Source organism: Protopterus annectens, chromosome 8.part0 (genome assembly GCF_019279795.1).
Source record: "Protopterus annectens isolate FY-2018-M chromosome 8.part0, PAN1.0, whole genome shotgun sequence".
NCBI lineage: Eukaryota > Metazoa > Chordata > Ceratodontiformes > Protopteridae > Protopterus > Protopterus annectens.
Genome location: NC_056741.1, coordinates 208,696,951 through 208,709,471, shown reverse-complemented (window position 1 = coordinate 208,709,471; position 12,521 = coordinate 208,696,951). Strand labels below are relative to the sequence as shown.

The window sequence follows — 12,521 nt, the reverse complement described above, 5'->3', positions numbered from 1 at the left end:
ATGGATGTTTGTAAAACCTGTTTCATACATCTGTGATAGATCCATTGTTTTGGAACTTAGCAATTTAATTTACCCATATGCAGCATCTCTTAAGAATTTAGCTCTTCCACACTATATTATGCAAGACTTCTGCTCCAGCAAACAAACAAGCAATACAGAAATATTAGTGACAATCCGCATATGCTGCAGCAGGCAAGAGGACTGAACACTGAAGGAAAAGCATTGGCTAATACAAAGTACTGGTGTTTCAACTAAGTATAGGACTTGCACCTTTCATGACACTTATTTTTATTTTATTTATTTAACATTTGTTTGTCAGGAAAGTCCAACTTGGAGTGAGCCAATTTTCAGCAGATGGCTGGGGAGATACGCTCCAGACACATGTCTTTTTAACATGGGAGGAAACCGGAACACCCGGAGGGGACCCATTTGAACGCAGGGAGGACATGTAGACTCTGCATAGAAAGCACCCCAGCTGAGTATCAAACTGGAGAACCTCTTGCTGTGAGGTGACAACACAAACTGCTGCACCATTGCGCTATGTTATTTATTCATATGCTTTATAAAATGTGTATGTTTTTCAAAACACCAAGGAACAGTACAAGTAATATGGATCAAGAATACCTCTTGAGAGAGTTCTGTTTTAACACTTTGCAGGAGAGTATGCGGAATGGTGAAATATTCCACAGTTGAGTGTGTAAAAACAACAGAACTGCTGTTCTTTGAACTAGCAGTGTTTTACTTTTTTAGGTCAGCCACTGATCTTTCTCTTGGGTTAAAATTCATGAGTAGTTATTAAGCATACAGTCCAGGAAACCATTAACTAGCCTAGTCCAAATTCCCCATTGCCCCAAAGCATGCTCTTGCTAAATTGCTTGCTCATGGTCACACAGTAGGCAAATAAAGGCTGAAGGAAACAAACCCTGCACCACAGGAAGTGGTATGTTAACAGCTCACAATCTTAATCATCTTCATAAACTGCAAAAAGATAAATTACTAGCAATGGGACAATATACAGCTAGGTGTGAGAATCAAACCCATATGCTATCTGAAAGGGAATATATTAACATCTTGCGCTACTTGTATAGTCCCACTTGGCTTTTATTGGTGGAAAAGCAGCTGCTATCTTAGCTGAACATGAGGCTGCTCTGCTGTTCTCTGTTTGCTTATCCACATTAAGTTTTTATTTTTCTGCTCACCTACTATAGCAAAAAGATAATCAGTACTTGTACACCAAGAATATGAAGGAAAAACAGATAAAGCCTCTGCTGCTGCAGCAAATTTCCTTGCTTTGTGTTACAGCCAATTTTTGTAGCCGACAACATGGGTGTGGTACAGCCTCCAAGTCTCGAACAGTATAAATAGCTGCAGAAATAGTATGATGCCAGTGATCGTTTCAGTTCCAACAGCTGCTAGTAAATGGCAAAAAACCCAACTTAGATTCTGAAAAATGATCTGACATTTATTTATTTATTTATTTGCGGTTGAGGGATTAAATGACACCACTGATAGAAGTAGACTTGTCTGCACTCAGGTCTGTGTTTCTTCCCCATTTCTGAGTGCACCATGGTTAACTAAAAAAAAGGAAGGAGAAAGATGCATATTCATTTCCATTAAAAGCTCTACAAATTATTAAAAACAAAGTAAACTTTTTTTAAAGTCAGTAACATCCTAAGAATTTAAAGGAAGCTGTGTAAATTGTCACTTCTGCTTATTTTCTTAAATGAAATCATAAAGCAAAAGGAAAAATACTGATGGCCAAAAAGGTAGGCTGATGTATTTCGAATGTCATGGAGCTAAATAAGCAAATTGTGTTTAATGTCAGGAAACTACAGGGTGTGAAGTGAAGATATAACATGAGCTATAAAGTTTCCACAAAGTTCACTTATTAAATTTAATTGAAAGTGTATTCAGTTTCAAGATAAGTGGAGATGCTCGGGATTTGGCGAACATATTGGTCACAAGTACTTTGCATCCCATTATAAACCATTAGAGAAAACATCCCTCTCTCCAGCTTCGCGCTCAGTCTTTTTTGTATCTGTGGATCCCTCCAGGAGAAATGTATTCCTGCTGAATCCAGGACAAGCTAAATTCTCACACCATCTGCACAGGAATTCCTCTGGATGACTCAGTAATAAAGGATGGAGGCTGGTATTCATGAAAAATTCTTCCTGGAGCAGTGAAGGGCTGCACTAAGGATTACAAATATGTTTCTCACCTTCAGCATTTAGCACATTTATATTTAGTCAAAAACATGTTTTTCCAGAGAGATCAATAAGAATTTCAGCAATGAAGTATTCAGCTGCATGTGTTGGTTATTAAATGTGTCTTCTTCGGCATATAATTTACATGCCTACAAGTTGTTAGGAAGACATATTTCAGAAGTAACTTGGTAGCATGCCTTGTAGACTGGGAAATACTGCTGCAGTAGTGAACAATGCCTATAGTACAGGAAGTATTTAGAAGTATGCCTATCCCACAACATAGATCACTCAGCAGTGCAGCAGAAGAATTCCAGAGCACTTCCACTGTGTGCAGACAAAAGCAAATATACTGAGGATTGGAATCCCTGAACTGCATTTGCCAAAAACATGTTGCCAAAAAACACTATTTTGTTGCATCCACTGATGTGGGAGGCAAACCCTCCACACCCTTGAACACAACTCTAAAGTCTCACTCACCAACACTGATTTCCTATGGAAGAACTCCAATCACTGGAGAGCTGTAGCTTGGGCACTCGAAACTCAGAAGATCAAGATTCATCCACCAGTAGGATAACCATCCTAGAGTTGCTGAGACTGCACAGCAACACTGTACACTAAATTAAAGGAGTCAGCTCAGTTGACTCTCCGTGACTCTGTCACTATGAACCAGGGGTAGTGTCCTCAGACATTAGTACAATGCCTTTTTTGTATTTCACCATGCCACACTCCAGAGAATGGTGCATGCAACTCACTGTAATTCTGTAGGGTACAGGCTGTATAGTATAAGAATTTTGTCAGTGAGATTTTCCATGATTTTAGTTTTGTTTTATTTTATATTACATTTGCTTACTAGGATAATGCACTGATCTCAGTGGACCATTCACAAGCATAGCCTGGGTGAGTATATCACAACTTAAGGTTCATAGCTTCATAGGTTCATAGGTGTGTACTAGGCTAATGGCCCTGAAGCCTTTACAAGCCTAGCCTATAGGATTACCCTGGCATCATGCCACCCGACATTAGTTCCTACTGCCTCTGTCGAGTAGAGCCACTTGAGTGATCCCCGAGGTGAATTTTCTATTTCCCATCCACTCATCAAGATTTCTCTTGAAGAGGGCCAGTGAGGTGATCTGCTTGACATGTATGGGAAGTCTATTCCATAGCATGGGCAGTCTCCGAGTTATGAACCCCTCCCTCCAGCATGTTCTGTTGATTGTGGTAATGAGGTTGAAGTCTCTGAAGTGTGTGGTGCAGAAGGATTGAGATTTCTTTAAATGTAGCATTTCTAATAGACCTGGGTCAGACATGGCTTTGTAAGTCAAGCAGAAATCGCCTCTAAGTAGGCGATATGAGACAGAGAATAGTTGGAGTTTTTTTGCGTCTGTCTATATAGGACACATGTTAAAGGCCTAGGATCCTCTTTGCGAGGTACTTTTGAAGCCTCTCCAGTTGTTACAGGTGTCTAGTGAGGTACATGCCAAATGGGGCATTGTACTCTATGATTGGCCTAAGGGAGACAATGACCTCTTTCTTTCTGGATGCAAAACCCTTAGTAATGAGATGTGCCACATAGAATGACTTTCTCACTACAGTGGCAATGTTGTGGTCAAAACAGAGGTTGCTGTCAACCTGTGTTCCTAGACCTCTTATAATGCCTTCTGTGTTCAGTGGACTACCATCGATGTGGTAATTCATGGGAACCAGGTTTTTCCCAAGGGGGTGCCGACACATTTTTTGGTATTGAGCTTAAGGCCATGGTTCTGACACCAGTCGTTGGTCTCATTTAAGGAAAAGACTAATGCAGAGATACAGATCTATGCAAACCTTTCATACTACATTTTGTAAAACAAGTTATGAGCAATGCATGTACAAGAAGAACTAAAGCATGTGATGTAACATTGCCTGATCTTTTCTTTTAAAAACAGGTTTAACTAACGTGTGAATTGGAACATGTATTAGGTAGTTATTGGGCATGCAGTCCAGTAGACTATTAATGAGCTTAGCCAAAATCCCCAGTTCTCCCAAAGCACTGTCTCTTTAAATGACTTGCTCAAGTTCACAAGTAGGCAAATAAGTCTTAGGGTTTTAAACCTTGTATCACATGAAGCAGGTTATTAACAGCTCACAACCTTAATCCTTTTTGCCAACTACCAGACTGGTGAGTTGAGAACAGCTAGAAAATTAAACAAAAGAGGAAAGAGCAATAAATACACAAACAAACAAATGAAATAATTAAATACATAAATGAAATAAGGAGGGTGGAGTGGTAAGTGAGATTAAGGAGTGAGTTTCATAAATTATATGGCCATTCACCCACAGTTTTACAATGTACAACATTGTAGTTTTGTTGATTTGTTCTATACAGACTTTTACATAACTTAGGTGCATTATAAATGTCACAAATTGAGCACTCTTGCAGTGAGATAGTAATGTCACAAAATTAGATGAGAAATCACTGAAAGTAAAACAAAATCTCGTTTCTGGAATGGCCATACCAAATTATCTGGATTTAATTTCCAGCATGCTGAAAGTTAACTAAAAATGCCACTTCACTTCAAATCTGTATGATTTGTTTTTCTGGTAAAACAAGCCTTCACAGCAGTTTTGTTAAAATGACATGTCCAAGAGTATGATGCCTGTGGCAGACTTAACACTCTATATAGTATAGCAGTAAAGAAAAAAATAAAAGTATTATATCTGAATGAGGTGTAAAGGCTTAGGGTATCAAACCATGTGCCACAGGAAGTAGGTAATAAACAGCTCACTACCTTAATCCTTTTTAAAGAAAAGCCAGACTGATCTGATGACTTAAGAATAGAGAATAAAATGAAACACAAGAGGAAAGAGCAAAAAAACAAAAATAAAAAAAAAAATCCTCTGAAGTTCCCTGCTCAAGAATTCTCGACAAAGGCTCACAACCACTGACAATTATTAAATGTTACTCTAATTCAGTTAAAAAAATTAATGGAACAAAAGGGTTCACATCAAGTGCATTTTCAGAACAATAAGAGGCATGAAACTTTAATGTCTGGCATTATTGCCTGACTATAATCCTCAGTGATTTAGCAGAAAATCAATAATTTTATGGCTATAAATACAAAAATATGAGGCACAATCAGGGATATTCCACAAAATCAGGGAAAATTCAGAGGTATGGATAAAAGGGATGGTGTTGTAGTTGCTTCTATATTACATGATCAGATGTTTAGTTTAGCGAATACCTAAACCTCAATCTAGTAATATCGAAAAATTAAAATAGCAAATGGCCAATTTAACGTAGGGAATGAATTCCCTCATCCACAAAAACAAAAACAAAAAAAAATTTTAAACAATATAAAGTGGGGGGGCATACCCTAACTAAATATACCAACTCTGAGATTGCTCTACAATGGGGAAAGGGGCAAATTCTGCATTATGGCCAAGGGAATTCTTTCCCTACGTTAAATCAGTCGTTCGCAGTTTTTTGCTTTTGCTATTACCAGATCGACGTTTAGGTATTTGCTAACATAAACATTCAATCAAGTAATAGGAACCCATTGTAGTCTTCTGTGTAAGAAAAGGAACCAAGGCAAATGAACAAACAACTAAATAATTTGGATGCAAAGTTTATATCGCAGTATGCAGTCCATGGACTGTAGTGCCACAGGGCATGTAGGAAGGCCACTTGGTTTGAGAAGGAAATGAAAAGAAGAAGATAATAATAATAATAATAATAATAATAATAATAATATCTTTGGGATGCTAAAAAGCTGAAGGCATCAATGATTTGAATCTTTAATTTTCAGGGTTTAACTGCAGCATCTGCACTGCAGCTACATCAAAGAGAATGATGATTATTGATACTTTAAAAATGAGTGAGCTTCATACTGTTTTACTGTCAATACCTCAAATTAAGAGCAAGTGACTGTTGATCCTGCTAAAGAATGTCACAGAAACCATTTTCTGTGAACCTCGGTGCAAGGCTTTTTTTGTATGGAGGCAAGAGACAAGCCTGTTCTGCATCATTCAGGTGGAAGGATACCCCTGTATCCTACAGAACTGATGTACACCTACTCTGAGATCATACAAGATGAAGAAAAGGAAAAACTCCACTGTTACTAAAAGTGATGTAGGTGAAACTCCTCCCCAGGATCAGTACTTGTTTAATGTGTTATCATATGCTTGACAGGTCCCCTTAATATCACATGATTTGAAACTACAGAGGAAAACAGTGAGCTTAGTACTAGTGATTTCAGAAACTGAGTGAGAAAAGATCTCAGATGTTGAAGTGGTCAGTCATTTTGGAACAAGTGATTACGAATGAGTTTGTGCTACTGTCAACATAAATACAAACTGAAAGTTCTGCACTAGAAAAAAAAAGATTTTGAAAAAGTGGGACATTGCATCATATATGCTGTAGGTGAACAACACAGTAACAGTGCATACAGGGGATACTTATCAGATCAGCAATCACAGCAAGAGCAGTTCTTTGTAACTCAAATATGCAATTTAAAATGTAAACATCTGCCCAAGCAACAAGGACCTCCAAAGATGAAATGCAAACAAACACCAGTCACAATCAAAGTGTCACATAGCTCACAACACCAGTGTGCCACCCAGCAACAGCCCCTAAGTCAAGACAACGTACCTAGCACTTTAGTCATAGGTGACTCTATAGTCAAGCACACTGATGTCCCACTCACCAGGCTGAACAAGGAGAAAATTACAGTGAGCTGCCTGTCTGGTGCCAGGATCCACCACATAACTCATGCACTCAAGTCACTCCACAACAAATACAAATGTGACTCTGTCATTGTCCATGTTGGAGTGAATGACTTGAGACATACCTCCCTGGACTACATGAAAAGAGACATGGAAGAGCTCTCGCATCATGTGGCCCAAGCAGGTATGGCCCTAGCCCTGAGTAGCATCCTGCCTTTGCCCAGAATGATACCACAATATAAGGACAAAATGATTGACTTCAACAATTGGCTAAGCTTCTGGTGTCATTCAAAAAAGATCCAGTATCTGTCTGCCTGGGACGACATGATTGACAGACCATGATGCTTTGCCAGAGATGGTCTGCACTTGTCGCCCCTGGGATTCAGGTTACTGGCTAAGGCTCTTGCCACCCCTATAGTGCCTTTTTTAGACAAAGTTCAAAGGACAAAACCACCGTAACAGGTACAAGCATGCAAAATCTGAAGGTAATGCTACTCAATGCTAGAAGTCTAAACCTCAAAATGCACTCTCTTGAGGCACTCCTGAAAATGGAGAACATCGATATCTGTGCAATAACTGAGACCTGGTTCAAGGCTCCAGAGAGCACCCCTGCAATACCAGGCTACAATTCTTACCATACTTTTCAGCCAACAAACCAGGATTGAAACACTAAAGGTGGAGGAGTGACCATATTCATTAAGGATATTCACACCACCTGATTAGTTGCCCAACATAATGCATCTGAAATTCTCCAGGTGCAATTAACACTAGGTAAGACTGCAATCCAAACTGTAGCTTGCTGCAGATCCCCCACCATGCCCCAAGATTCTCACTGCACCTTTCTAAACATACTGGAAAATATTAATATACAACCAAACACCCTAATACTGGGTGATTTCAACTACCCTGCCATTAACTGGGAAAACTACTCATGTACCAACACCTTTGCCCAACGGTTCTTGGAATTCACAAATTCCAATGCCCTGGATCAACTAATCCATAACTCCACCAGGGGCTCCAATATCCTAGACCTGGTCATTACCAACATGGGAAATCGATGCTCCACACCTATGGTCACCCCCTCGTTGGTCAGGTCAGACCATAAGCTAATCACCCTTAACATTCACACCCCAACCCCACCCCACAGTAAGGAAACCTCCATAAAAAACTTCTCCAGAGCCAACTTCATGCTATTCAGGTCAGAAGTTACAAACTTCATGACACACATGCAGACGGGAACTGAAAGTTCGACTGCTGAGTCCTACACTAAGGCAGTGTATGAGTACATCCACTCATGCATGAATCGTGCCCTAGCAAATAGAACCACGATGCTCTCCTCCAAAAAAAAGGAAGCCAATCTGGTGGTCCCCTGCCATAAACAAACTTTACAACAAAAGAAAGAAAATGTTGCAGAAAAAAGGAAGATCCCAGGATGCAAAAAACTCCCTTACCAGCCCCAGTAAGAAGCTGAGCATTTTATAACTATGTCAAGAATCTAAATGGCAATGCTCAGATCTGCTCTGAGCTACAACAGAATGGCATTAAATATACTGATCCCAAGGATATTGCCAATATCCTGGCAGATCGATTCAGTGCCAACTTCACCCCCCCTCTCACCCCCTAAATGACCCATCTCAATACCGGAAGATTGCCAAATTCCAGTAATAACGGCCACACAGGTAAAAAATGCACTCTGCAAAGCTAAGAATACAGCATCCATGGGACCAGATGACATCCCGGGCTGTGTATTACATGAACTAAAAAAATGAACTGGCACCTCACCTAAGTTTCATGTTTAATCATACCCTTACCTCAGGATTCGTGCCCACTGAGTGGCGCACAGCTACAGTTATCCCACTCCACAAGGGGGGAATCCACCTTGGATCCCAGGAACTACTGCCCCATGAGTCTGATGAGCCTGATCTGCAAGGCCATGGAACATATTATCATGGAACTTATAAACAAAGACATCAGCAACCTTCAAACACTCGACCCCACCCAGTTTGGATTCGTGAAGGGCCGATCTTGTCTCCTGAACCTGATTGACTTCTTCAAATCAGACTCCAGAGCCATGGACAAGGGTAAGACAGTCCACACAGCCTATCTAGACCTCGCCAAGGCCTTTGACACCATCCACCACTCTGGAATCATCGATAAACTTACTAAGCTGGGCATTAATCCCTACGTCACTCGATGGGGTGCCAACTGGCTTGCTGACAGAACCCACACTGTAAAAGTAGCTGGCTCCAAATCTAGCTCCAGACAAGTGACAAGTGGGATACCTCAGGGTTCAGTCCTGGGACCTCTCTTGCTTGGCATCTACTTCGTTGAAGTACAGGCCAACACTAAGTGACTCTGGCTAACAAAGTTCGCAGATGACTGCAAACTGGGAGCCATTATTGAATCCCCAAATGATATGGATACTCTACAAAAGGGCCTTACAGAAACAGATGCTTGGTGCCAGAGCCATGGGCTCAAGCTCAATGCCAAGAAATGTATAGTTATCCCCTTTGGGAAAAAACATGTACCCGTGAATTACCACATAGGTGGCAGTACACTAAACACTGAAAGTGTGATAAGACACTTAGGGACACAGGTGGACAGTGGTCTCACCTTCAATAACCACATCGCCACAACAGTCAGGAAATCCTTCTATGTAGCACACCTCATCACTAAGGGCTTTTCATCCAGAAAAAAGGAGGTCATTGTCCCACTGTACTCATCCCTCATTAGACCCATTATAGAATACAACACCCCATTTGGTATGTACCTCTCAAGACATGTGCAACAATTGGAAAGGCCGCAGAAATACCTCACTAAAAGAATCACAGGCATAAAGCAGATGCCCTATGCTGACTGCCTTAAAAAATGCCAGCTATACTTTGTCGCATATCATCTACTCTGAGGTGATCTCTGCTTAACATACAAGGCCATGTCAAACCCAGAACTGTTGTACATGCTACACTTAAAGAAATCCCAACCCCTCAGAGCCACATGCTCCAGGGATCTAAACCTTGTCATCACAATAAACAAAACATGCTGGAGGGATAGGTTCCTGACACAGAGACTCACCAGACTCTGGAACAGACTGCCTATACATGTCAAGCAGAGCGCTTCTTTGGCCCTCTTCAAAAGGAACCTTGATGATTGGATGGGAGAAAGGAAATTCACCTCGGGGATCACATCAGTTGCCCTGCTAGACAGGGGTCCAGGGAAGTAAATATTGTGGGAAGAAATATCCATGGAATTGTTTTGGCTAGGCTTGTATAGGCCCTAGGGCCGATAGCCTAGTACCAACCTATGAACATGCAAAAAAAAAAACTTGCATAGATGCATAAAGCATTACATAAAAAATAGGAAAGCAGGGACTGAGGAAGAAAAGGAATAATACTTGTTAAAAAGAAGCAAGAACTGCAATCAGGTAAACACAAAACCCAATATCAGAAAAGGACATTAACTATCAAATTTAAGGAATCAGAGAGGCAAATCATATCATGGAAGGACGATGTAGTGGAGTGAAGTGAAATTAAAATAATCAATTCAAGTTGGGAAAAACTAGTAAAAAATGCTTCTGCTCTGTATTTAGAGACGGAGGAGATTCACCAAATGTATTTAGCAGAACAGACCTAAATAAGAGGGAATTATTGCACCCCAGAAATCTGAGAGAGGTGAAGGGTGAAACAGCTAGTACCAATTACTTCATTTTTTATATGAAGAATAAAAGTAATATTCATGGGGAAATAGAAAAGTGCAGAAGTGTACTTCCACCCAAGACAGTGACTGATGCAGAAGCAACACTCACAACAGAGTCTGCCCTTAGAAAATCATACAAAGCTGCAGTTAGATGAACTGTAAACTGCTGAATATTTAAATGATGCATCTAACCTTCATGTAGTTGCCTGTGATACAATAATCACATTTTTATGCATTGCCAAGCAACTTTTCACCCATTTATTGAGGTATTGCTGCCTAAGTTATTATACCTTGTGGTTGTAGGATTTTTCTCTGACATAGTAGCTACTTATTTTTGTTTTGAATTGCTCTCTTCCTATTGTCATGCAAATATCCTTCTTTTTCTTCTTATTTGCCCTTATTATACAGTGCCACCCATCCTACATCACTTATAGCATGGTAGTGCATTAAGATCACATCTTCCTCTGTCCTTCTATATACTGTATACAGGCCCAATGTTTCATGCCTGGCATCAGAGCACAGCTCTCCATTTGAGATCTCTTGATGCCTTATCACACAAAACTCATATTCCCTGGTCTATTTTGTTAACTGTACATTACACACTTCATGCAGGCTGAATTTCCCTTTCTCTGTATAACGCCAAACACCGTGAATGGTATTCTAATAGCAACCTTTGTATTACCCTTTACAGAATAGTGATAGCCTCGACATACCTGGAGCCTATGCAGATTGTTGTGCAAATCAGCATCACATTAGACTTCATTACTTCCCTTTTAATTTATTTAGCATGACTTGCCTTAGGAGTAATCAATTCATCCAAAAAATGTCCTCATCTTGTCTTCTGTTTAGAATCAAATCAATAAAAGGTATACTTGTATACTTATTAATGCATTCTTTTTTCAGTTTGAAAATTATTTTTACTAAACTTGTAAGGAGATTTGGCCTTGTAACAGAAGCCACACTTTACTATCTTGATATTTACCTCTTTCTCCAACATAATTTTTGTACATTCATAACTTTATACAAGAATTTTACAACCCTCCCACCTCCGTGACTGCATACCACCTCTGGTTTCCATTGCACATCTAACTCTCAAATGCCAGTCTTCCTTTTTTCTTAGCTACAATTCTCAATTTTTTATGACAACTAACAATAGTTCAAATGGATGTCTGATATTTTTGGGTCTATATTATAAAACAGAAAAGACTTTACCACGAACGCTCACATGAGCGAAAATGCTGGTAATCGAACTTGCTATTGTTATGTGCCAATCATATGTGAAACAGTCTATCAAGAAGTTGGCCCTGGCCATGTTATAAGTTGTTTTCATAGTCCTGGAAACTTCGGCAAAATTATGTGTGTTTTCTCAACTGCAGTCTCAAAAACTAGATATCCTAGTAGACATTCATTCAAACTTCCAATTTCTCATTTCTGTTTTCCTAAATTTCTAATTTCTGTTTTCCCTAAATGCCCTGTTTATCATTTTCAAAAGTTACACTACACTATGAGAATCTAATCTATGATAATGATCTCTTTTGCTATAATTTTGGCATAGGGGCATGTGAGCCCACCTAATTTTGAAAGTAAGATGTATTATCATGAAGGCCCTGATTCATTACCTAACAGATCACACAGCATATTTAAAAAAGCTACATTCTATAACAGCCAAATGTTGTAAATCCCAAACCCTTTCCCCCACTTCTGACAGTTTTATTCCATGCCCTCCCACACAAGGTGACCCAACACTCTAGCCAGGTCCCTATTACCTAAAATAACATTCCAGTTATTAGAAAATATTTGTTTAACATTCTGAGAATCTATACAAATTGGAATGGGAAAAGCACAGTCCATTCTAGTGTTATCCCCTGAATTGTCAAGCTTAGGGGTAAAGCCACTAATTAGAACTGGTGGGAATTTTTCCAT

At 39.7% G+C, this 12,521-nt stretch overlaps 1 long non-coding RNA gene across 1 annotated transcript in view; it reads right to left on the bottom strand.

Annotated features, from left to right (window-relative positions):
- Positions 1-1,461: 1,461 nt before the first annotated feature.
- Positions 1,462-12,521, bottom strand: part of LOC122807986 — a 29,920-nt gene continuing 18,860 nt past the window's right edge. The window contains exon 3 of the long non-coding RNA XR_006365750.1: positions 1,462-1,574. This is a non-coding gene — a long non-coding RNA (uncharacterized LOC122807986). The remainder of the gene's footprint in view (positions 1,575-12,521) is intronic.